Source organism: Dermacentor andersoni, chromosome 5, assembly GCF_023375885.2.
Source record: "Dermacentor andersoni chromosome 5, qqDerAnde1_hic_scaffold, whole genome shotgun sequence".
NCBI classification, from domain to species: Eukaryota; Metazoa; Arthropoda; class Arachnida; order Ixodida; family Ixodidae; genus Dermacentor; species Dermacentor andersoni.
In genome coordinates, this window is record NC_092818.1 from 88777196 (window position 1) to 88801186 (window position 23991).

Here is a 23991-nt window from a genome sequence, read left to right on the forward strand (position 1 = left end):
CAGGTTGCCACTGAACAAAGGCGAACAAAAAACAGCCAGCAGATCCCGTGCCCTGTGGGAATCACTGTTATGCGAAGCAGTACGCGTGGAGCCTACCAAGTTAACGAAACGACAATGAGAGCATCAAGATGTGACGGCTCTTTCACGACTTTCATGACACATATGTCGTGACTTACCATTTGTGTTTGTGATGCACTCTTGTCATACTATGCCAATTTTGGTACATACAAAGAAGTAGGCGGCTGTTTCATGGCTTACATGACACGCATGTCATGAAATTAATGGCATGACCGGTCATTTATGTTTGCCTTACACTCTTGTCAAACTATGCCAATTTTGGAAACTGCCAAGTTAACGAAACGACCATGAGAGCATCAAGCCGTAGGCGGCTAGATAGATACATACTGCTAAAATGGCAAATATTTGCCACGGAATGCTTGCATTTAAAACCACCTATGCCCATAGCGTAACATCTTAGACTTCTGTCAACCAAAGGACCAGGCAGGATTCCGTAAAGGCTACTCTACAATAGACCATATTCACACTATCAATGAGGTGATAGAGAAATGGGCGGAATATAACCAACCCTTATAAATAGCTTTCATTTATTACGAGAAAGCGTTTGATTCAGTCGAAACCTCAGCAGTCATGGAGGCATTACGGAATCAGGGTGTAGACGAGCCATATGTAAAAAGACTGAAACAGATCTATATCGGCTCCACAGCCACCGTAGTCCTCCACAAAGAAAGCAACAAAATCCCTATAAAGAAAGGCGTCAGACAGGGAGATACGATCTCTCCAATGCTATTCACAGCATGTTTACAGGAGGCATTCAGAGACCTGGAATGGGAAGAATTGGGTATAGGAGTTAATGGAGAATACCTTAGTAACTTGCAAATCACTGATAACATTGCCTTGCTTAGTAACTCAAAGGACCAATTGCAACGCATGCTCACTGACCAGGAGAGGCAAAGCAGAAGGGTGGGTCTAAAAATTAATCTGCAGAAAACTAAAGTAATGGTTAACAGTCTCGGAAGAGAACAGCAGTTTATAATAGGTAGCGAGGCACTGGAAGTGGTAAGAGAGAACATCTACTTAGGGCAGGTAGTGACCGTCAATCCGGATCATGAGACTGAAATAATGATAAGCACAAGAATGTGCTGCGGTGCGTTTGGCAGGCATTCTCACATCATGAACAGCAGGTTGCCATTATCCCTCAAGGGAAAAGTGTATAACAGCTGTGTCTTACCAGTACTCACGTACGGGGCAGAAACCTGGAGGCGTACGAAAAGGGATCACTTTAAATTGAGGGCGACGCAACGAGCTATGGAAAGAAGAATGATAGGTATAACGTTAAGGGATAAGAAAAGAGCAGATTGGGTGAGGGAACAAACGCGAGTTAATGATATCTTAGTTGAAATCAAGAAAAAGAAATGGGCATGGGCAGGACATGTAATGAGGAGGGAAGATAACCGATGGTCATTAAGAGTTAAGGAATGGATTCCAAGGGAAGGAAAGCGTAGCAGAGGGTGGCAGAAAGTTAGGTGGGCGGATGAGATTAAGAAGTTTGCAGGGACAACATGGCCACGATGACCGCGGTAGTTGGAGAAGAATGGGATAGGCCTTTGTTCTGCAGTAGGCGTAACAAGGCTGATGATGATGATGCCCGTAGCTGTGGTGTCGAGCGTGTCGCTTCGCTTTCCGATGAAGTACAGAAGAATGAAGCGGTGCTTCACTGTGATGCCTCTAGATGGCACATCAAGACCAAATGCATCAGGAATGTAACTGTAAGTGAACTGATAAAGTCCGGCGTTTCCAGTGAACGAGGTAGCGACCGGCGAAGTCGAATAGGTCACGCCGGCGATAAAGTAAATATACCTGGTACCGAAGCTTCGATTGAAGCCTACATTCATGGGGTCATGGGATATAGGACAGTCAGTTTGACGAGGGAACACTTCCACTGGCACATATATAATAAGAGGATGCAATATTAGTTAAAAAACAGTAGTGATGTCATTTTTGTCGTCAGAAACGCGAAATTTGTTTTCGGTGCCTACCATCAAGCTTTATACTTAAATGCCCTGCAATCCGACTCGATGGGCGTTTCTAGTTTTAGTGCTGAAAGCGATGCAGCAACGCAGCAGTCACCGGGGTGTCGAAAATATACCCATCTATAAAACATCACTTTTTTTTTGCTGGCTCAAGAAAGATTTGAAGGTTGAATGCTGGTCGCATCATCGGACGCCAAGCCTGTTAGACCTTGCAGCCACACGAAGGCAGCTAAATTAAAAAATTATCTAGTGGCCGTAACTGCACTAGTTTTGTCTGCACATGTAAAAAAACGGTAACGCGTACTTTGCAAACACCGTACAACCCGAATGCAGACAAGCATTGACGAGTAAAGTAGCACTACATGTGGGAATGGCGTATAGCAACAGGTTATATTCACAAGCGCGCCTTTCTGAACATTCGATAGTGATGGGAACGCCCACTTTCATAGCTGTCACTGAAAAAAAAAAATTGCATTTTATGATAATGTAACAGGGAGTTGCCTTTTCTTGCCACAAGTGTATAACATTGATCAGCAATTCAATTTTTGTAGAATGAAGTGGAACTGTGTGCGGTTTTCCTTTAAAAAAATGTACTCCCTTCTCAATGCTTGTTCCCTCTTCACATTCGCGCTCCAATCTCTGCAACCCGCAGTGGATGCTAAGCTGTTAGACTACTAAGCACGAGGTCACGGAATCGAATCGCGTCCTGGGCGGCAGCATTTCGATGGGGGCGAAATGCGCAAACACTCGTGTACTTAGATTTGCGTGGACGTCAAAGAACCCCACATGGCCCAAATTAATGCGGAGTCGTCCACTACGGCGTGACCCATAATCAGATCGTGGTTTTGGCATGTAAGACCCTATAATCTAATTATAATTGTCAATCTCTGCTTCCACAAGTACGTTTGTTGTTGTCGATACCAATTGCTGTACCCCTTTTCACCCCAAACTTCACGACCCATTTAGATTTACCTTGCCGGAGACGCCAGGGTCACCGAAAATTTGGCCCCTGTATAGTTTACCGCTTCGAACGTTGCTGGCAGAAGCACGGCGGTCAGCTGTTGTCGCAACACACGCGCATATGTGCGCAGTGAACGACCATTTATTTATATGTGGAAGGCGTGATGTCAGCGCGCTCTCTTCAGATGCACTCGAACTGTATGCCGGCATACTGCCGGCCATCCGAGATATGCACGCGTTGCATTCTAGTCTATAGACTTCGGCGTGAGATAGGACTAGTTCTCTTTACTGTGCCGACCACGTCAAAGCGCACGGAATGCCACCCGTCCCGGTGGCTGCGCCGTGATGCTCGACTGTAGAGCGTCCACTTTTTGTCGTCGTGCGCGCCTGCGTTATGCCTTACTATACTCCATTTCATACATCAGCTTCAACGCTGAGAAAGCTAGAGATACTTTTTGCAGTGGCTGCGTTCGCACTTAGAAACAGTTCGGTGTCTTTCGACCAATTCTTGGGAAAATGTTCTTTATATAAGGTTAGTTCTGAATGAAAATAAGAATGTACCCATAGAAGCAGACAAACCATGCATTCTTTCGGCTGCTAGCACGTTGTTCTATATCAGTTTACTTTTCGATGTTTTTTAGTCTGCATCCGGTCGCGGCAGCCTCACGTGCGTGCTCGCACCAGCAAACGCCACAGGCGCCCAGCGAAGGATAGACAGAACGCGCAGAGTAATAAAAATTTCCGGCTGCACTACTTGCGTAGCTTCCCCAGCGTTGCACCTGACGTATGAAACAGAATATATATCCGACCCTTAAGAGCGTAGTGGCAGAAACATATGGAGCCCCATTTCAACGGAGATGTTCACAATAATTATCTGTCCGTTCATCCCTTGTAAAAGAAAGACAGGTAAACAAGACACTGTTTCGTATATCAATCTGCATTTGTGCCTTTTCAATAAAGGGAAGGGTAAATAACAGATGTGGGAGGCATTCCTGTTGGGCTCAGATTGAAAGAGGTCACTGGTCTAGTCGTGCATATCAGCGGCCTTATAACGTAAAACTATTTCATTCGGTTTTTATTCCAATCTCCTGACATCAAACTTACGTAACCACCGACCTAATCATCGGGCGATAACACGTAGCGTTGTTTTAAAAGCGCTATCAAGCCCGTATCTCGTTTAGGGGATGTCACTTTCTTTTGCTGTCAAAGCAAATAGCATTGCCTACATTGAGCAGTTTTTCTTATCGAACTGTCTGAGAAAAGGCAAGGAGCACGTTCAAGTGGAGATATTTTGACAGTGCCGAGCCAGCAAAGAGAAAGTAAAGTAGATGAGAAGGGAGGTGCAGGTGTCTGCGATTGGTTCACTTCCCCTTACTTAGCTTGTGGTGGCTGGTCGAAAATCGCGGTAGCATGCAACGGAAGTTTAGAAATGGCACTAAACGGATCCTAAGCATAGTTGGCAGTGCAATGTTGCATACGTGCTAAAAGAGTTCTTGATAACGTTATACTGCCGCGCAAAACGCAAATAAATCCGTACTCCCAAGAAGCTCAGAGTGGCCAGTGCCACAGGGGTCGGCGGGCAGTCATCTTCTCTTCCTTTGGGAATGGGGCAGTACGCGGCTATTCAGAAAAACATTCAATTTTGTTCGACATATTAATGCGTCTCTAACGCGTGCACATCACTTTGACGCAGTGAGTTTTCGCGCTTTTGTGACGTCGTGTGACTGACAGTCAAACGAGACGCGGCCCGAAAAGTTTCACCAATAAAATTTGGTCAAACAATGCCATTTTCGCTAATGGCGAGAAAGGCGTCGAATCAAAAATGATTATTTTTCTTTTGTTCGGTCTATTCAGACATAATCAGCGTGCACATATACCAGATGGGGCGTTTTCACAGTTTTCGTGACATCCCGCGAAAGCCAGCCGCAGTGGGTGGTGGCTGCAAAATTTTTCACCAGTCGTGGAGGTCTGATTGCACAATTAGAATAGAAGTGTTTGGAATAGCCTTAAGTTATAATTCTCCAGTTTTGCACAAGTGTATTGGCGAGCGAGGCAGCTGACAGGCGCGATTGTCAGAGCCGCCAATACTTACTGATGCTAGTGAACCAGTAAAGCTGAGCTCAATGTTATTAATGTCGTCTGAGACTGAATTTATACGTGTTACATGCTGTTAAAGGCGTACCGTTTGTTAAGAGAGTCAAAGATGTACCACACGCATGGCGCTAGCTGTCTTCGAGAATCCAGTCAGCCTTCTGACGCATCTTGTTAAGAACGGCCCTCTGACGTGCAAATTTTGCCAGCCAATTGTGACAGCGGGCGTCAACTTTTCCTGGAACGGCACCGCAAACTTCTAGCCACGGCGTCGCTAAGTTGACTCTGTGTGGAGAACAATACGCGCGTCCTCGACTCTCCGTCGCTGGAGCCACGATGAGTGCGACGAAGCAGGCTTTGTGCCCGAACCCGCCACCACCAATCTGGTCTGCTGTGAACGAGGGAGTCCCCGAGGGAACGTAGTTCGAGGCCCCTTCCCACGCATCGTTCAAGACGCAAGATAATGGGCAACCGGCGGGCTCTCTGCGGGGGTCAGCTCGGGGAATAAAATGCACCTTTATTGACGTAAGCCCCGAGTTCTGCGAAGACCATCTGACCTCGGTTGGGGACCGTGAACCTGTGTGGAAATGTGTGTGTGTAAGCCCTCCGGTCTACGGTGCCTGGTCGTCTCACCTACGGTGCCTAGTTAGCTCGTCTACGGTGCCTGGTCGAACGGCTCCCTCACATTGGGATCGAGGGAGGACCGAGTGTTTATAAACCGCTGTTGTGTGGCTACTCAGTGCACTTTTATCTCGCAGTCATGCTAGATTGATGAACTGCAACGTCCTTATGTAGATACTGTAAATAAACCCATAAACCTCGTTCTCGATGAGAAGCAGTCCTTCCCTTCAACAACGTCCTCAGCGCGGATAAGTTGGACGACGGCATGGGCCAGCTACCATCTAATTCATGCCCGACTCCAGTCTTGACAACTGGTTACGATGGGTGGGATTGAGCCCCCCCCCCCCCCCCCCAATCCTTACAATAAAGCGACGGAATATATCTTTTGTCGGCTGTCTTCGAGCTTATAGCGTTTGAAGTACTCTAACGCGACAGTACTCAGCAATGGCCTAGAAAATCTCAAGCTCTCAACGGCATTACTTGTTTTGACAAGTGATATTCTTTGTACAATTGCTGCGCACATTATTAGTATTGTCTGAGCAATGCGTAATATGAAAATATTTGCAAGTTTGCACCATGTCTTGCATTGCGTATTCTTGTGTATGTGCACTTTTTCGAGCAGTTGCCAATAAGCCACAACGATGTTTTCAATGAAGCTGAGACAAAATGTCCTGATCTCTTTCATGCTTTAGATACCGCTAAACAGCTTCTCATTCAGCGTGCTCAGGTATTTTCCTTGGAAAACAGAGTGGATACGCTAGTTTTGTAAAAAATTTAACAGACACAAGTATAATGTGGTTTGAAAAGAAAAGACACCAATCTGTATGCCAAGTCTACTTATTCTGCGCTTGAGAAAATGTGCTAGTGGATGTGTGACGGGTTACCTTATCACCTCTCTGACGGCTGGTAAGTGCTCTATTAGAGCAGCGCAAGTTTTCAGCTTACGAGGAAGGACGACGACGAAGTGTTTCTATCATAGAACGCTTGTACCTTTGTCTCGCTTTATTTCTTTACAAACTCTGGGAGCTGCCGCTCCCGTGTTGCGGCAATGGACGAAGAAGCCCTCGAAGACCATCCTGGAGCCAAGCCATCACGTGCGGTCACGTCCAGGAAACGTGGAAATGCGTCGAGTGACACGGACAGCGAGGCAACCGAGTTGTACTCGGACAGCGTCGACTCCTCGGACGACGATTTCACGCTTGTCATGAGCCGAACGACAAAAAGAAGGCTGCTACGGAGGTCATCGTCGCCAAGTGTCTCCACCGTGAAGACAACACCACAGCGCTGGCCGTACACTATGCTCTTCATGCCTGTGGACCCAGTGTCAAATCTGCGACTCCTAAACAGGCAAGTCCTTTCTGCGTTTCTTGAGGGAATCGCGCCAAACGAGATAAAGGACGTGAGAATAAACGCACGGAAGAATGTCCTTGCAGTAGATGTTCTACACCGTAGTGCACTGCAAAGCCTGCGGCACATAACGGAGATCGACAAAGTGCAAGTGCGATCCATGATACCTACTGGTGGCAATGGCACTATCGGTGTCATTTATGATGTCGATATTTCTATTCCAACTGACGACTTACCAATAATAATAAAGCCAACTACAGAAGGCACTCTCATCACGCACATCACAAGACTTGGCAACACCCGTTGCCTGAAGCTGTGGTTTGATGGAGACAGCCTCCCCTCACACGTCAAAGTTGGTCACGTCCGCCATCCAGTCCGCCCATACGTACCGAAGCCCCTGCAATGCTACAAATGCTGCAAGATGGGACACGTAAAAGGTGTCTGCAGGAATAACCTCGTGTGCCCACGGTGCGCCGAATCTCATTCAGCAGATGCCTGCCGCGCAACTGTGTTAAAGTGCCCTAACTGCCATAGTACTCATGAGGCCTCATCCAATGATTGCCCGCGGGTGAGGAACGAGCGAGCAGTACTCAAACGTATGGTACGGGACCATTCAACACACAGAGAGGCTGCCGCTACTCTCAGGCGACGACGACATCGGCACCGAAGAGCAGCACGAAGAGTTACGTCTACTGAAAGATATACGCCACCTTCCGGCAAAGCGGCTACCTTATCAACGCCAACTTCCACAAAGACCGGCAGTGCGAAAACGAAGACTGGGGCAATACTCTCACCTCCTGAAGAGTGGCCTACACTTCCACGAGCACAACCTGCCTCGGAGTCACATCAAATTGCGCCGCCCGCAATGACCTCACGAACCGCGGATGGGACGACGACTGAGAATCGCCAAGTCATAGTGATGCTGAAATCACTTATGGACGCCATGCGCATTCTACTGAGCAGCATAAAAACCCCGTCGGCACAGAGCGCACTGCAGGTGCTGGACACCTTGAGTCCGGTGCTCGCGGCTCTAGGGTAAAACCACGGCCCGAGAATTACCGTCATTTCAAGAGGAGGTCAAGAATGCATCTGTATTTCAGTGGAACGCCAGAGGGCTTAAGTCACGCATGTCCGACTTCAGACAGTTTGTCTTTGCCCACCAGTTCCCCATTATCGTGATTTGCGAGCCCAACCTGTCAGCTCCAATCAGACTGTCCGGGTATGAGTGCTTCATGTCCTCTACCCACGGAGAGTGCAGCAAGGTTGTTGTGTTTATACGCCGTGACTTGACCTATATACATCACCCAGTGCCTCCTGACGAAGCAAATCAATACGTTTGCTTAACAGTGAAGAAGAAAAAGCTCACTTTCACAATTCTTGGAGCCTATTTATCTCCAGCAAGCCGCCTAGATTGTGAGCGCCTACGAGGAATTTTAACATCGACTCCACAGCCGTGGGTGCTCACTGGTGACTTTAACGCCCACCATTACCTATGGGGAAGCTCCAAAGTTAACTCTAGAGGCAGAACATTGGTGTCCTTTGCCTCTGAACGCGAATTTTGCTTGTCAAATGATGGAAGCCCTACTTATCTTCGTGGATCAGCGTATAGCAGCTGCTTGGACTTAACCTTCGTTTCACGTTCGCTTTCGAGAAGAGTGCACTGGTTTTCGGATTTAGAAACACGGGGTAGCGACCACATCCCAACCTATTTGAAGATCGAAGGTTTGACTAGCTCCAAGTCCTCCAGAACCGTCCAGTGCACCGATTGGCCTAAATACAAAATAATAATGGAAGACTGTTGTCCTGACGGCACCTCCTATAACCTACAGGGCGCCATAAAGGATGCCATACAAACAACCACGCATTCGCTTTCGAGGAGTTCTTCCCGCACCGATTTCGACATTGAACTAGCAAAACTTCGAGCAATTCGCCGTCGTGCGGAGCGAAGATATAGACGCACGAAGTCCAATCATGACTTGAGATTGGCTAGACGAACACAAAAGAAAATACAGCGTCACATGAACAAGCTGGCTTCACGACAATGGGCATCCTTTTGCGAGCCCCTGGATCCGCGAAAACCTTTGTCGCTTATATGGAGGACTGTTCGTGGCCTTCGCACAACCTTTGGTCAGCGCCACCCGTTTAAATCTCTGGCACGTTATCTACAATGTAGAGATATTGATGTCGCTGAATCTTTCTGCAGAAAGATTGCTGGCGAGGCAAATTCCGATGAAACGGGTACAGAAACGCTCGACCACCCACTGTTCTCACGCGATCCCCGCATGGAATGCCCTTTTTCTATGGAAGAACTAGAAGCTGCGCTGGCTTCGTGCAGGCGTTCTTCAGCGCCAGGACCTGACGGCATTACATACCGTGCCCTGTGTAACCTAGGAGATCAAGCTCGGAAGGCACTCTTGCTCCTCTACAACGACTCCTGGCAGACGGGCACGGTTCCGCAAGAGTGGAAGTCAACTCGCCTCATTCCACTTCTCAAAGCTGGCAAGTCGCCTTTGGACATTTCCTCATACCGTCCGATCGCACTTGCCAGCTGTGTCGGAAAAACAATGGAAAGAATGATTTTAACACGTCTAGAATGGTACTTAGAGTACTATGAAATCTATCCACATGCCATGGCCGGATTCAGACGGGGCCGTTCGTCAACAGACAGCGTTGTTGACTTGATAACATTTGTGCAACACCAAAAGGCCTGTAAGCGACTATCTGCTGCTCTGTTTCTAGACGTTAAAGGAGCTTATGATAATGTCACCCATGAAGCCATCCTTAGCACGTTAGAAGCCGTCGGACTGGGTGGTAAGGTGTATATGTGGGTGCGCAACTACTTACAGAGGAGACCATTCTACGTGCACACAGAAAATGGCCCGACGTCTGAGCATTACGGTAGCCGAGGAGTCCCTCAAGGAGGAGTGCTTAGCCCGACTCTTTTCAATCTCACCCTCAGCGGATTAGTTTACAACCTGCCAAGCACCGTACGACTTTCCATCTATGCGGACGACATCTGCATTTGGGCATCAGGTGTCACACGACTTCAGCTTCGTGCTCGGCTTCAGAAGGCAGCCACAATGACATCTTGCTACCTTCGTGAACAAGGACTTGAAATTTCATGCGGAAAGTGCGCAATGGTGGCATTCACGAGGAAGCCAATGTCTGGTTACAGCGTATCTATAAACGGACAACCTATACCATACAGCAAATGCCACAGATTCTTGGGAGTCGTAATTGACAGAGACCTGTCTTGGACTCCGCATGTCAATTACGTGAAAAAGCGGCTAACTGCTATCTGTCACCTATTCAGGTTCCTTGCAGGAAAAAGTTGGGGAGTATCTATACACGCTATGTTACAGCTGTACACGGCGTTGTTCGTTGGATTCCTGCGGTACAGCCTGCCTGCAATATCCAACACCTGCAAGACTAACCTGCGTACGATTCAGAGTATTCAAGCCCAAGCCCTTAAGATATGTCTTGGCTTACCACGCAGTGCATCAACGGCTGAAACCATTGCCCTTGCGCAGGATTACCCAATCACGACGCACATTACCGTTGAGACAATGCGTATGCATCTCAGGCATTATGCTAGGACCCCTTCCCATCACTTGGCGAGCCTCACTGCTGAAAGGCCCTGCTCGACATTTAGTGGCATTGTCAGTGCACATCGTGCGTCGTTTACTTCAGGGTACGCACCTGCGGCCAAGCCAGCATTTCCTCCGTGGTGTTTGAGCCGTCCACAAGTACGTATCATGATCCCGGGACTACAGAAGAAGACAGATCTACCGGCCCCTGCTCTAAAACAGCTGAGCTTACTTCTTCTGCATGAAAAGTACAGCAACCACGTGCACATCTATACCGATGGATCGACTACGTCGTGCAGTTCTTCTGGTGCCGTGGTTATACCAACGCGAGGAATGACACTGCGGTTCAAGACATCGCATGTCACGACCTCAACGGCGGCAGAACTAACGGCCCTGCGTCGAGCACTGGAATTCATTAATTCTGAAAGACCTAGAAAATGGGCTGTGTTCTGCGATTCGAAACCGGCATTACAGTGCACGCAGTCAGTTTTCCGACACGGCTGTCATGACCAATTGACATACGAAGTCGTGAAACTTTACCATGATGTCCAACAAAAAGGTCACGAGGTCGTTTTTCAATGGGTACCTGGTCATTGTGGCATCAGTGGCAATGATTCTGCCCATAACGCTGCACGCACAGCACATCAAGAAGAACACAGCGTTCCAATTCCGCTTTCGAGGACTGACGCTGCAAGGCAGCTTAGACACCTGGCACGCAGTCTCACACTGACCGATTGGAACTCGCCAAACTTACGACTTACGCGACTGAATCGACTAAACCCCTCCCTGCAACTCCGACCTCCACTCGGACTTCCTCGACGTGAAGCTACGCTTCTCTGTCGCCTTTGGTTAGGAGTTGCCTTCACAAAGGCATACTCGAAATTAATTGGAGTGACTGACAGTGGAGCATGCGAGGTCTGTGGCACGGAAGAAAACATCGACCACCTGCTGTGCCATTGTCCACGATACACTCCTGAGAGACAAGAACTTGCGAAAGCTTTTCAAAAACTGGACAATCGGCCGCTTTCTGTGCAAGTGCTGCTGGAACACCGCCCCCATCGCCCGTCGGCCCATAAAGCGGTGAAGGCGCTTTTGTGTTTCTTAAGGACGACGGGTTTGTGCGACCATCTGTGACTTTTAATGCATTTTCTGTAAGACCACACGCGTCAGCGAACTCGCCGCAATTTCCTTCTTTCCTTCCCTCCTCTCTCTCCCTGTGATCTTTGTTTTCCCCTTTCCCATTCCCCCGGTGTAGGGTAGCCAACCGGACGTTATTCTGGTTAACCTCCCTGCCTTCTACTTTTCTCTTCCCTCCTCCTCCTCCTCCTCAGCTTACGAGCATAGTTTTGAAATTGGAGGAATTAAGGATGCACGGCAAAATAAAGATAAATTGTAAATTGTTCATAGAGAAAGCAAGGTACTGAACATTCGAGTGTCCTTGTTCAGGCTGGTTTTCAATCTTGATCTTACGATTTTGGAAACATTTACTTGTTACGTGAAACATTACGTGTTTTACTTTTCTGCTTCTTCAACTGAAACTGCTCGTTACGAGACAATGCATTTAACGCGTATTTCCCTCACATTTATTTTACAACGGCTCGTTCAGCAGTTACCATAGCAACCACTTGGCGGCCACTTTCAGCTCCAAGACACAATCTCTGAACTCGTACGTTTCTTAATTACATGTTTTACTGCAATCATCTGTCTACCTTTAATTTGTGTGTCTGTTCCGCCGGCAGAATTTGTGTGCACGTATGCACCTGACAGATGTCTTATTAGTGCCGCCAGAAGTTCTCAGTCGAACTTAGCTAGCGCTGTTTTCTAATCCATGGTGTCTAAGCGAGATTTTCTACCCTAAATTTTTTTATAACAGTTGGCTGTGACGTTTCGATTTTATTATACTGCTTTGCACGTGTGAGTGTGCGATTCCGAAGGGTTTTCAGCGTTTGTATCAATTGAACTTTGCTCAATATGGACGACGCATAACTTTGGCTGGTAAATAAAGTAAGAGTGATTAGTGATGGACTAGAAGATCTCTTGATGGGCGGGAATAGTTACAGCTGGAGGCCCTTGACGCAGGCCACGTAATATTATGGTTTGTGGCACTCTAAAGAACAAACGCTTTATTAACTTTTTATGACGTGCGAAACAAAGTTGTGCTTTGCCTGAATTTTCCCACTGAATATAAGACATTTCTTTCTATTATGTTTCGGAGAAATTACCATGTTTATTGGAGATGGGTAATGGTGATCGCACAGTATGGCAGCAGGTGCTCCTCGTCTTCTCCCTCTTTCTCTCCTACAACTTCTTACATCCCCGTTACCATTCACTGGTAGCAGAAGAAGCGCCTTCGGCGATTAAGGATGGATTCGCAGGGCCGAAACGATTTAGGCGAGTAACAAAAGCTGAGTTTTGGAGGACAACTCACGTTTGGGCAGCAGGTAGCAATATGGTCTGCCGGAAATAGATTTCCACAGTTCACTCCAGCCTCAAGAACGGCCCTCATGGAAAGAACCACCGCCATCCGAGCGGTAGCTTTCGGCCGCTGACGGACAATTGTCCCTCACCGTCAAAAGTTCAGCACAGTTTCCTCTAATCTGGGGTTCTGTTTTGGAAGCTGTCATATTCCCTCAGGTTGTCGTTTTGTCCCAGTCAGAATATGCGTAGTCTTCCATGCGATGTAACATAGAGGACAAGATGACTATTTTAGTAAAATGCTAAAATTTCTAGGTGCTCGAAATACCGTACAGACTCGTGTAAGGGCCGCGCTTTCAGAATTTTCATGGGGTGTGGCCCTTACAAGGCACCGAAACGTTTGCTCAATATGTTCCCCACGTAGCCGGCGACCTGTGCACATCCCGGGTCTCCGGATGTACCACGGCATCAGAGGTCAACGAGCAGCTCACGCCATCTAGTAGAAAAACGCGGAAATACGCTGAGCGCCAAAGTTCGCCGACCCACGCGCGCAGCATCGGGGCACCGAACGCGTTTACTTCTCCGTTAGAAATCTCATATTTTTTTTTTTTCAAAATTCTGGGATGCCAAATTGGGGGTGCGCCCTTGCACGGATGCCGCACTTACACGATTCTATACGGTATCTTTCCTGGCAGGCCAGATATTCGCGACCAGCAGACATCGTCAGCAAAAGTGTGCGACACCCTGCTGTGGATGCGAATAATTCCGGAGGCGCCACTCACCGCTGATACTCCTGGTGGATGTCATGAGTGTTTCGTTATATGGTGCTACGCTCTTTGTAGCTTGGCAGGCCGTTCTCGGAGTTTCATAATGTGACGCTGCGTCTGAATTTCGTGAGCACGTGATGGCCAATACAGCCGATGTGAAATAGAATGCGGAACTGAAGGAACAGAGGTGCATTAGCATTAAAATATAAAATGATGCCTTCTGTTCCTAAACTTGGCGAGTTTTTAATATATTGTGAAAAATAGTAGCATGCCTTTTCAGATTAATTTTCGACATAGCGACAGTGCTCGTGTACGTCAACCAACATTGCAGCGCGCCTGTGACATTCCGTGTTAGATTGGCGTTTGAAATATGATGAACTGAAGAATAAAAATGTGATGCTTAGCTTAATGTTATGGCGCACGCTCGTCGAAATTGACTTCTTCAGTGGCTTCTTCAAAAAAAAATTTTGTTTTATCATCTTTTGTTTTGTCGTGTTTTGATCCGTCGGAAAGCGCCACAGGCGCTTTGGGAGATGTGCTTTAGTCGAACGACTTAGATACCGTTAGACCACACGCAATATTAAAAAAAAAGAACCGCATAGGCTTAATAGATGAGAGTCTGCATTTTTGTGTTCATTTAGTTTGCGTTTCTTGCGTTTTCGTGAGTGGCCGGGAAGCTTATAAGAAAGCTTGCGCAGAGCACCAGAACCGCGCAGCCCCTGGGACGCCATGTGGGGGGCTGCTGAAGATCGGTGCAGACTTTTAAGGCTCCAGAACAGCCGGAGTTGCTATGTTCAGTGCATAGTTACCAACGAGGTTACAAAGCGAATTCTTCTGTTTCTCGTTCGGTTGTATCCAACTTTATTTTTTTCGCTCTAATTACAGTTTTAACCAAACTATAAGCAGTGAGAATAGTCAGCGACACAAAACAAAGGTGCGACGTCACAGAATCACCGCCTAGTTTCCAGGGAAGCTGTTTGTTTCTAGCAGTTGCATTAAAAATTTCGGTTGCATGTCACCAACATCACACAGTTTAATAGGTTATTCGCATATGGTGCGTTTGAGTACTTCACTGTGGAATTTTTAGCAAAGGTCGTACCTTACCCACAAAACTGTAGCTTCGCTGCTTGTCAGTCACATTTTACCCGTTTGTACCGAATTTGTCCTCAGATACTTCTATAGTTCTGGCAGTACAGCAAGATAAATCGTAGTCCTCTTGTAAAACACGTTCATGTGATCTGGAGCGCTCGTATAAGTAATATACTGCAATGGTCGTAATTTAACCCCACACATTGAATTTTGCTGCAACATCACCCGTAACCTGCCCTCTTTTATGTTTCTTTTATGAAATATCTCTACAAACAACAGGGCGGGTTTAGTTCACTTAGGACACTGCGTGGTCCTTATCTAGAGCATGAACATAGGGATAAACGAAGCTTCAGCAATTATTCGAAAAAGAAAACATAATTAGGCTAGAACAGATCATTTCGCTCCACTATGCGCCAGACGTGACTCCATGTTTACCAAATGTAAGCTCAGTATCACGCACGCTCAGTACAATGGTACACACGAGATGGCAGCAGCCGTATGACGCTTTCAGCCGCTTCAATGCATTTCTCTACTTTTCACTAAATTCGAAGGTGGTGTGAACTATATTTCTTCTGTTTTAGCGGGTTCAACTATTGTGTGTTCGTGAAGCACACTATGAACGCTTTTAACTGGAATCACGTGAGTACCTGTAAGCTCAGTGAACATATGTAGAAGAGCTACACTAATCAATACCGGTAACTATCTTACAGTTCTCGCTAATCACCTCAGAGTTGCACAAGATGCGTCACATCTCGCATTACTAAGCGTTGCTGTCAAACTTAGCGTAACACCATTTTTTTCGGATATCCTGTCCTCCCAGCATCTATTGCCATGTGCTCATGATTTACATGTTCGTATCTCCAGCCCTGCGGAAATCAAATGGGACTGCTGTATAACGGCGCGTTCTTTTGCCACGAGTGTTCTCTATTGAGATAGTTGGAGCAAAAACAGACACTGCAATCGCCTTAGGGATCAAAGTTAGTGTTTATATTAATGTACGATCTGGATATGGACTCGTCGAAGAAAGCTTACTGCATTTTCTGTTATTGCTCTTAGTGGCTAATTTGTGGTATGTGCTAGCCTCAAGACATTACTTCAATGGAAATCAATTCAACATTGCGATACACAAGATTGTACGCGTAAACTCTTAGCGCATAAAAACATCGCAAACACCCTTCAGTATGCATCTCGCTGCATTCAACGAATCATTTTTTTTTCATTTCAAATATCCTGCAGAGAACACATGCCGAAAATTTGCGGTGAAATTAGTCAACTTATTCTGAAGCATGAAATTTTTGTTAAAAAGATCAGCTTAAATACCAGATTTAAATATAACCATTCCACAAGGACAAAGATTTACTTCCCGTCTTTCAGTAGATTTGTCTCAAGGGCTCCAAGCATGAAACGCAGTGACCTTGTACAGATTTTCCTGCAGTCAGGAGGCTCCATATGTCGAAGCACAAAAAAACAAAAAACACGAGATCATGTAAGATTATCATATAAGGCCTCCGGAAATGAGGGAGAACTTCTTGTCGAAGTTTTGTGATCTCGTGGCTCTTTATAACTGCAGGAGACAAAGTCTTTCTACTTTGCATAATGATATTCTGAGTAACCGATCGCACTCGGACTGAGTACGTTGTACTCCCGCTGCAATCTACTAACCATCGAAAAGCCGCACACTGTTCGCGTTCAAGCGGCCTCAGGCCAAGATTTAGCATAAAGTTATGTGCAAAGATTAAGTGTGCTGTCGAGCTGGAACAATATAAGGAAGGGTACCTGCGACAAGAGGTTATTCACGGTTGGCGCAACGGTAATGTATTCTTTCTTTTTTTCGGTCCTTCGACATGCATGCTGTACCGCGCACCCCCAAGAAAGATTGCAGAAACTGCGCTGTGCTCTCGGCTGTAAGTTGTAATTTTTTAAAACTTTGTTGGCTGTTTCCCCAGGTACGACCCTGGTACCGAATTAGATCACCTCGGAGTACTGCATGTTTCTTAGTCGTTCTTGAAGCCGCTTTTTCTTTTCCTTTTTTCCTCATTGAACTATGATACCAAGCCTTGCGGAGGCGTATTTAATGGTGTCTGCTTCGCCGCTCTACGCTCATGTATTGCGTAAGGTTTTATACGAGATGGTACAAAAACAAGGGAAGAAGAAATACTGTATTCCAACGACGCTATATAAAATCTGTGCGCCTAAGGCAGCGGTTTTCTTTCTGCGGGTTTGCAAGCGGCTCACTGATTGCTTAATCTTACACCCGGCACTTAGAGCTACGCTGTGTTGCCTTTCCTTTTTTAGGTGCACTGCTAGTTAATTTTTAGGAAGGTTTAGTTTACTGTGAGATAGCTCACCTGTCACTTACTATTACCATAGCAATAAAAATTATTTATCCTTTTGATTTGTTTCCATTCAGGTGCACTAACAGGCTAGTGCAGACTAGCTTGTGCAATCCTATCCCTTTGTCTTATGATAAACTTTTTCACGCTTGAGTTTCGTTCTGCTGTCGATACCCTTATGCAGTTTCGTAGGCGAATCGCTCTGAGTTTTCGTATACTTCTTCGACATACCTTGAAAAGCAGTGAATGTGCGCTAGAAATGCATATAGTACCTTTATATGCAGTCTTAAGTCCATACAGGCCTCAATACACATTTTTTTGTGTCCTGGTTCTTTTGCATAACTGACATTTCTATAAACACAAACTTCGCTTCTATCGTTTCTCGTTTTGCTGTCTAGAAGTTCGGTGCAAGGTCAGACTAATTATGTAGTGCTTTCTAATTTTGAATCGAAGCAGGAAACCAGTGAGCCGCCAGCAGGAGCATTATGTGACATACCTACATGCCGGCTGTTCCAGTTGCGAATGGAAGTAGCCACCGCACGGACACGACACAACACTCCACGTGACATGGTCAGAAAATTTTCATATTAGGTACAAAATGTAAAGCGTTGTGAGATGCCTGCAAAAGAATATCATGGTAGCAACTTATTCAGCATAAACGCCGCCCTTTAACCTTCGTTAGGACGAAATTTCACGTGGTTAATGCTTCACATTTTTACTTGAAAGTACTTACATAATGAAACCAAGAAGTAGAACATATGTGCCTCCATATGAGCCCTTCTTAAAGCCTTCGGGTTCGAAGATGAAGGCGTCGTATAGAATTTTCAACATGCAAAAAAGCGCCACACGGAAGCACTGGTAAGGACTAAGACAATAATTTTTTCTCATGATAAAAGCTGACTCTCTGACAATGCGCAAAGGTTGTGGGCGTTTCTGCAACACATATTTAAACTACGCTGCCTCGGAATGACGAATTGACTGCAGTATGCGTGACCACAGGCTACCATAGCAGTGACCGTAAGGACGTCGCCACCGCGAACTACACGTTCTTGCACTTCTTAGGCAGATTGTTTCAGTACGTACTTTTTGCAATTAACACTTGACAGGATCTCCACACGACAACATAATTCGGTGTTAACAAATGTTCATATTTCTGGCGAACATGGTAAATTTTGCGAACGACAAAGCCCGATGTGTCATAGTGATGGCAGGTTTACAAAAAGCACACATCTGTCAACGCCGAAAAAGAAATACACATGAGGAGCGCAGCATATCTTGACCATTAAGTCGAACAGAAGCCAAAAGATGAGAAAGTGAAGCAAATATACCGGAAGAAAAGGCAGGGAGTGTAACCACACTTGCGCCCGGTGGGCTGCCCTTCACAAAGGAAAGGAAAAGGGGAGATAGAAAGCAGCCAACACCTGCTTTCGAACAGTCTCACCACCGCATGGAGTAGATGGGAGAAATTTGTCGGAGCATGCGGTGTCACCAGTTACTACAACTGGATCTCAGCTCCCTTTTAGAAACTCAGGAATGTATTTTATGCATGGAAACTCGGCTCACACTGACCTCCGCTGATTGGCCTGACCAGACTTAAGCTCGTACAGTGCATCCGCCTCCGTAACTCGAACAACCTCCATGCTATCTTCAAGCCAAAGCCATCTCTTCTTAAAATAAAGATATATTCATTCATTCAATATTTAGGCCATGATGAAAAACCCACTGTTGTTGGCTGGTGGGTATTACGTTGTGCTGATTTTGATAGAGGTCATAGGTTCGGTCCCGGTTGCAGCGGCCGCATTTTTGTGCGGGCGAAATGCAAAAATGGTCGTGCACTTTTTTTTTTTTTTGCTTGTAAGAAACCCCAGCTCCTCAAAACGCTGTTAGAGTATCCCACTGTATGGTGTACTTTCTAATCAGACCGTGGTTTTGGCATGTCAACTACCGAATATTTACGGTATGAAAAATTATTATAGCTGCATATTGCTGATGGTAACCTCATGCTGGTCGGAGCTCATAACATTCTCCTTCAGTAGGATGTAAAGCCCAGCGTTAGTTTTGATGCTTTTTATCTAATGTGTTTTGTGTAGCTTACTTCCCCATTGTTCAATATGAGGAAATGCTTCGGAACTAAAGCGCCAACACTAACGAAACACTTCTGTAACTATAAAACCTTCAGGTTGAAGAAAAAGTACTTTGCCTAGATATTTTAATAAAAAAAACATCCAGCTCACCTCATTATGACGAAATCCAAAGAGACTCAATGCTCGGCTGCGAGGGCGCTGACGGTCTCCTATTATGTGACCTTGGAACACTATGCCGCTGTGTTGAATTTACCCCGAGCGTCCTTATTGATTTTCTTTAACCAACACCGTGCGTTTAGGGTATCGCTGCGACCCATGGAAAACTGACTGGACGAGTGAAATTTGACGACACATAGGGTGTGGGGATTCATGACTGCCGAGGGGCTCATTTTCCGTAACGAGTTGTAGGTTGGAAACTCGGAGATAAAACAAATATGCACTAAGTTTTGCAGCGAAGCTGTATATGACTAGGATCCAGGAATTGGTTTGTCTCCACAGCCTAAAACTGAACCAATCACACTGGGAGGCGCCACCGCGTGGGCCCTTGGGTTCTCTGCAGCACCACAAGATGGCGCAAGCCTCAGCAATTTAACGGCACCTCTGGCCCCTTTGAAGCCCTTGGGCTGAGCGAGAGCAGGGGAAAAGCAAACATGTCCGCAATAGAGATTGTAGTAAGAGGCGAGTGGAAGATTCGTGGAAATAGAGATACGACAAACAGCGGAGGCGTACAAAAAAACAAAGGTCCCAATAGGAGTTCGGAAAGTTTTGTGATTGAAATGCTTCATGTATTTTTTTCTTTTTGCGGATAAGTAGGACATGTGGCAATATAACAGCAAGAGCTTGGTGGCGCAACCCAGCGCCCTGTTACAAAGGGGACGCTCATAGCATCCAGCCATCCAACCATCCTCGGCAGTGGGGGCGCTGAACGTGCGGGAAAAAGAAAAAGAAAGAACAAGAAAGCTTAGCTTCGCCCATAGCGTTTGCCATAAGCGTTTTCCGGTAAAGATTACGGTTGCATAAGCTGCATTTGCCGGGAAGCGGAAACTGTAGCATACGAAGCAGGGAGTGACATCACACTTTCATATGTGAAGTGTGAAGGAAGCCGCCTAGCAACCGATTTCATTCGTGTTCTGATAGCACTGTGCAAAGGCCACACATTTTTAGAATTCCCGAAGAGCAGCGTGAAGACGATGTGCGGCGACGGGAACAGCAACTTCAATATGAACAATGGCGTCGTGCTCAGGCTAGGCAGAACGCAGCGTTTTCTACCCAAAGCAAGCCAGACACAGTTAGGACGCCCGAAGAGCAGCGCCAATATGATGATCGACAAAAGGAACAGAAACGTCAATATGCACAATGCCGTCGTCCTCCGGCTCGGCAAGACCCAGCTCAAGGCTAGGTCATATAGGTCTGTCGGATCAGGGGATACCAGAACTGCCCTGGCCAACCACGTTCAGAGCCTGGATTGCAGCCCATTGTTTATTCCAGGGGCTTTGTAGCACCAACTGCGTTTGGTTTATGAATAGTTGTATGGCTTATACACGAAAGCCCGGCAACCAGTTTCTGGCAACCTAGCTGCATACTGTAGCATAAGGCAGATTCAACAAGAAATCACCGACCCTATCTAAAAAAAAAATTATGTGGGAAATACTGTCAGCCTTTTGTAGGCCATTACAGGGAGTGGACGTGTAATTACACGTAGGAGTAGAATGTACAATGAATTGAACTATACATCAGTATTGACAACCGATACAATAGCATCGGATACAACCGATACAAAAAACAAATCGTAAGCCTCTTAAGTAAACATAAAACGTAGGTAGACATACCGTAAGCAAATATAACACAACAGTATGTTATAACATAACAAGTTATTCTTTAACCGTCTCCAAAAAGTTCTCTACACTATCCATGCCGATAATTACCAGGTGCAAAGCGTTCCACATTTCAATGGTAGCAGGAAAAAATGAAAATCTTAATGTGTCGCAGCGTGTGACGTATTGCCTGATATGTTTATCATGACACTTTCTACGGGAATGGCGATGTGGTGGTTTCAAGCGGTCGTGTTTATCTATTTTTATGCGATCATTAAAAAGCAAGAAAAGGAACTTCATTGCTGCCACACGCCGCCGACAAGCAAGTGTAGAAATGCCTGACGCTGTCCTGACGGGAATATTTTGAGTAGACGAAACGTAATGCCTCATATGGGATTCTTTCCAATCTGTCTATAAGGTATAGCGCATAAAGGTTCCAAACTATGTTGCCATATCCAACAATGGGACGCACTAGAGTGTTGTAGCCTAATAACTTAACTGAAGCAGGAGGCGCAGCCAACTTTCTTCGTAGAAACCCGATTGGTTTAAATGCTTTTGCGAATATATTCTCTATGTGAACGTTTCACTTTAGGTTGCTTGTAATGGTTAAGCCCAAATATCTTATAGCGTCTGCTCGTGTTATGTTGGAGCCCGGCATTTTATAATTGCAAGTAATAAATGACTTCCTATGGCTAATAGCCATACAATTTGTTTTTGTGACGTTAATTTCTATGCCCTAGGTTACACACAATTGAGTATTTTATCTAAGGAGGCATATAGGAGCTTCTGATCATCAGTATCACGCATGCAGGTGGGTACAACCATATCATCAGCGAATAACTGAACTTTCCCGCCTTCTTCAACACTATTAGCAACGTCATTGATATAAATAAGAAATAATAGTGGTCCTAACACTGATCCGCGTGGTACTCCGGAGTATAGCTCAAGTAAATCAGAATTAGTATCATTTATGTTGGGATATTGTGTGCGATTCGACAGATAGGCATTAATCCAGGCTAATAATTTTGGTTCTATACCAATAGACCTCAGTTTCTCAATTAAGATAAAATGTACAACGCGGTTAAATGCTTTTGAAAAATCAGTGAACATAGCATCGATTTGTGAGCTATCATTAATTGCTAAAGCGAAGTCTTTTGTAATCTCTAAAAGTTGTCTTACTGTAGATAAACCTTTTCTAAAGTGGTGTTGCATTTGGCATAAGAAATTATTTCGTTCTAAGTGAATCATGATTTCGTTGTTAATAATATGCTCGAGTACTTTGCAACAGTAACTTGTAAGCGATATCGGCCGATATTTTTCTACCAGTGTCTTTTTTCTTTATTTGTGAATAGGAGCAACCTTTGCGCATGACCAGTCCGCAGGTAAGGTGGCTGTGCTAATTGACTTAGTGAATATGGTGTGTCAGAAGGGTGTTAACTGCTGCACATGTCTGAGAAACATGTCAGATATGTCATCAGGACCGGGCGCTTTCTTGGTATCAATTTGGAAAAGTAGGTTGAACACGCCTGACTCTGTTATGAGAAGCTCTGGCGTAACGAGGGCAGGATCAGCCAAGTATGTGCCCTATTATAGGTGTACGAGTGAATACCCATTGAAAATAATTATTAAATGTATATGCTATAGTGCCTTCATTTGTTACAACAGAACCATTAATTTCTATGTTACTAGCAGAATCCTCTGGTTTCGATAGATACATCCAAAACTTTTGTTGTTGGCTCCGCATAAAGTTCACTAGGGTATTTGGTAAGAAGTTATTTTCTGAAATTTTCATCTCTGATTTAAAAGACCGCTAGAGTGCATGCATGTCGTTGTAGGTATTCCTTTTATTCCTCATTCTTTTCAATTTCCGTTTAAGGTGGATTATGTGGCGTGTTATCCAATGATACATATTCCTAATTCTCTTGAGTTTTGTAGGTATGAACATTTTTTTCACAATGCACAGTAGTTTCTTTTAATTTCAGCCAGAGCTCATTAACTGTGCCGAAAGACTCAATTGAAAAATTATCTAGTGCCTTCTCTAAGTAATCTATTACGCTTTCGTCGGCAGCCCGGTTGTAGTCTTATTGTAATACGCGAGGCGTTATTGCAACGATTAGGGCCCATATCTGTGTTGCGCACTGTCAACACTAAAATCTTATGATCCGAGATACGATCATCTATACAAATACTTGTTGATGATGATCCTGACATGAGAGCCAGGTCTAGCACCGACGAGGTGTCTCTCTGCGCACGTGTGGGTTCTTTGACAATTTGGGATAAAGAAAAACTAAACATTATATGCAAAAGTTGCTCAGAACTCTGCTTTCCCTTTGTGCCCACAGTTAGTTCATCGTAATTTATTTCCGGTAAGTTGAAATTGGCCTGTTAGTATATTATTGCGTGGGTTTGTTATGCTCTGTAGATAGTCATGCACTTGTGCTAGGTATTCATCTGGCGCTCCTGGACATCTAGAAACAGCTCCTATTAAGACTGAGTTCTGATTAAGCTTAGCCACACACCATGTACTTTCGTGATTTGCTCTGTTTATTTCTCTTTGGAAGGGTAGGTAATTCTTTATTGCAATAGCCACTCCACCCCCACGCCCGTCATGATCTGTGCGTCACAATGTATACGAGGAGAGGCCTACTTCTGAATCATGGATTTCAGGATGGAGCCAGGTTTCTCTAATTATTATAACACCTGAATGGTACATTAGTATTATTTCTTCACATTTATCAAATTTATTAACAATACTACGGTCATTAAAACAAAGCAACGAAAGCGAGGCAGGATTTTCATTCCGTCAGGCGGTCGTACCACTACGCTCCGTAT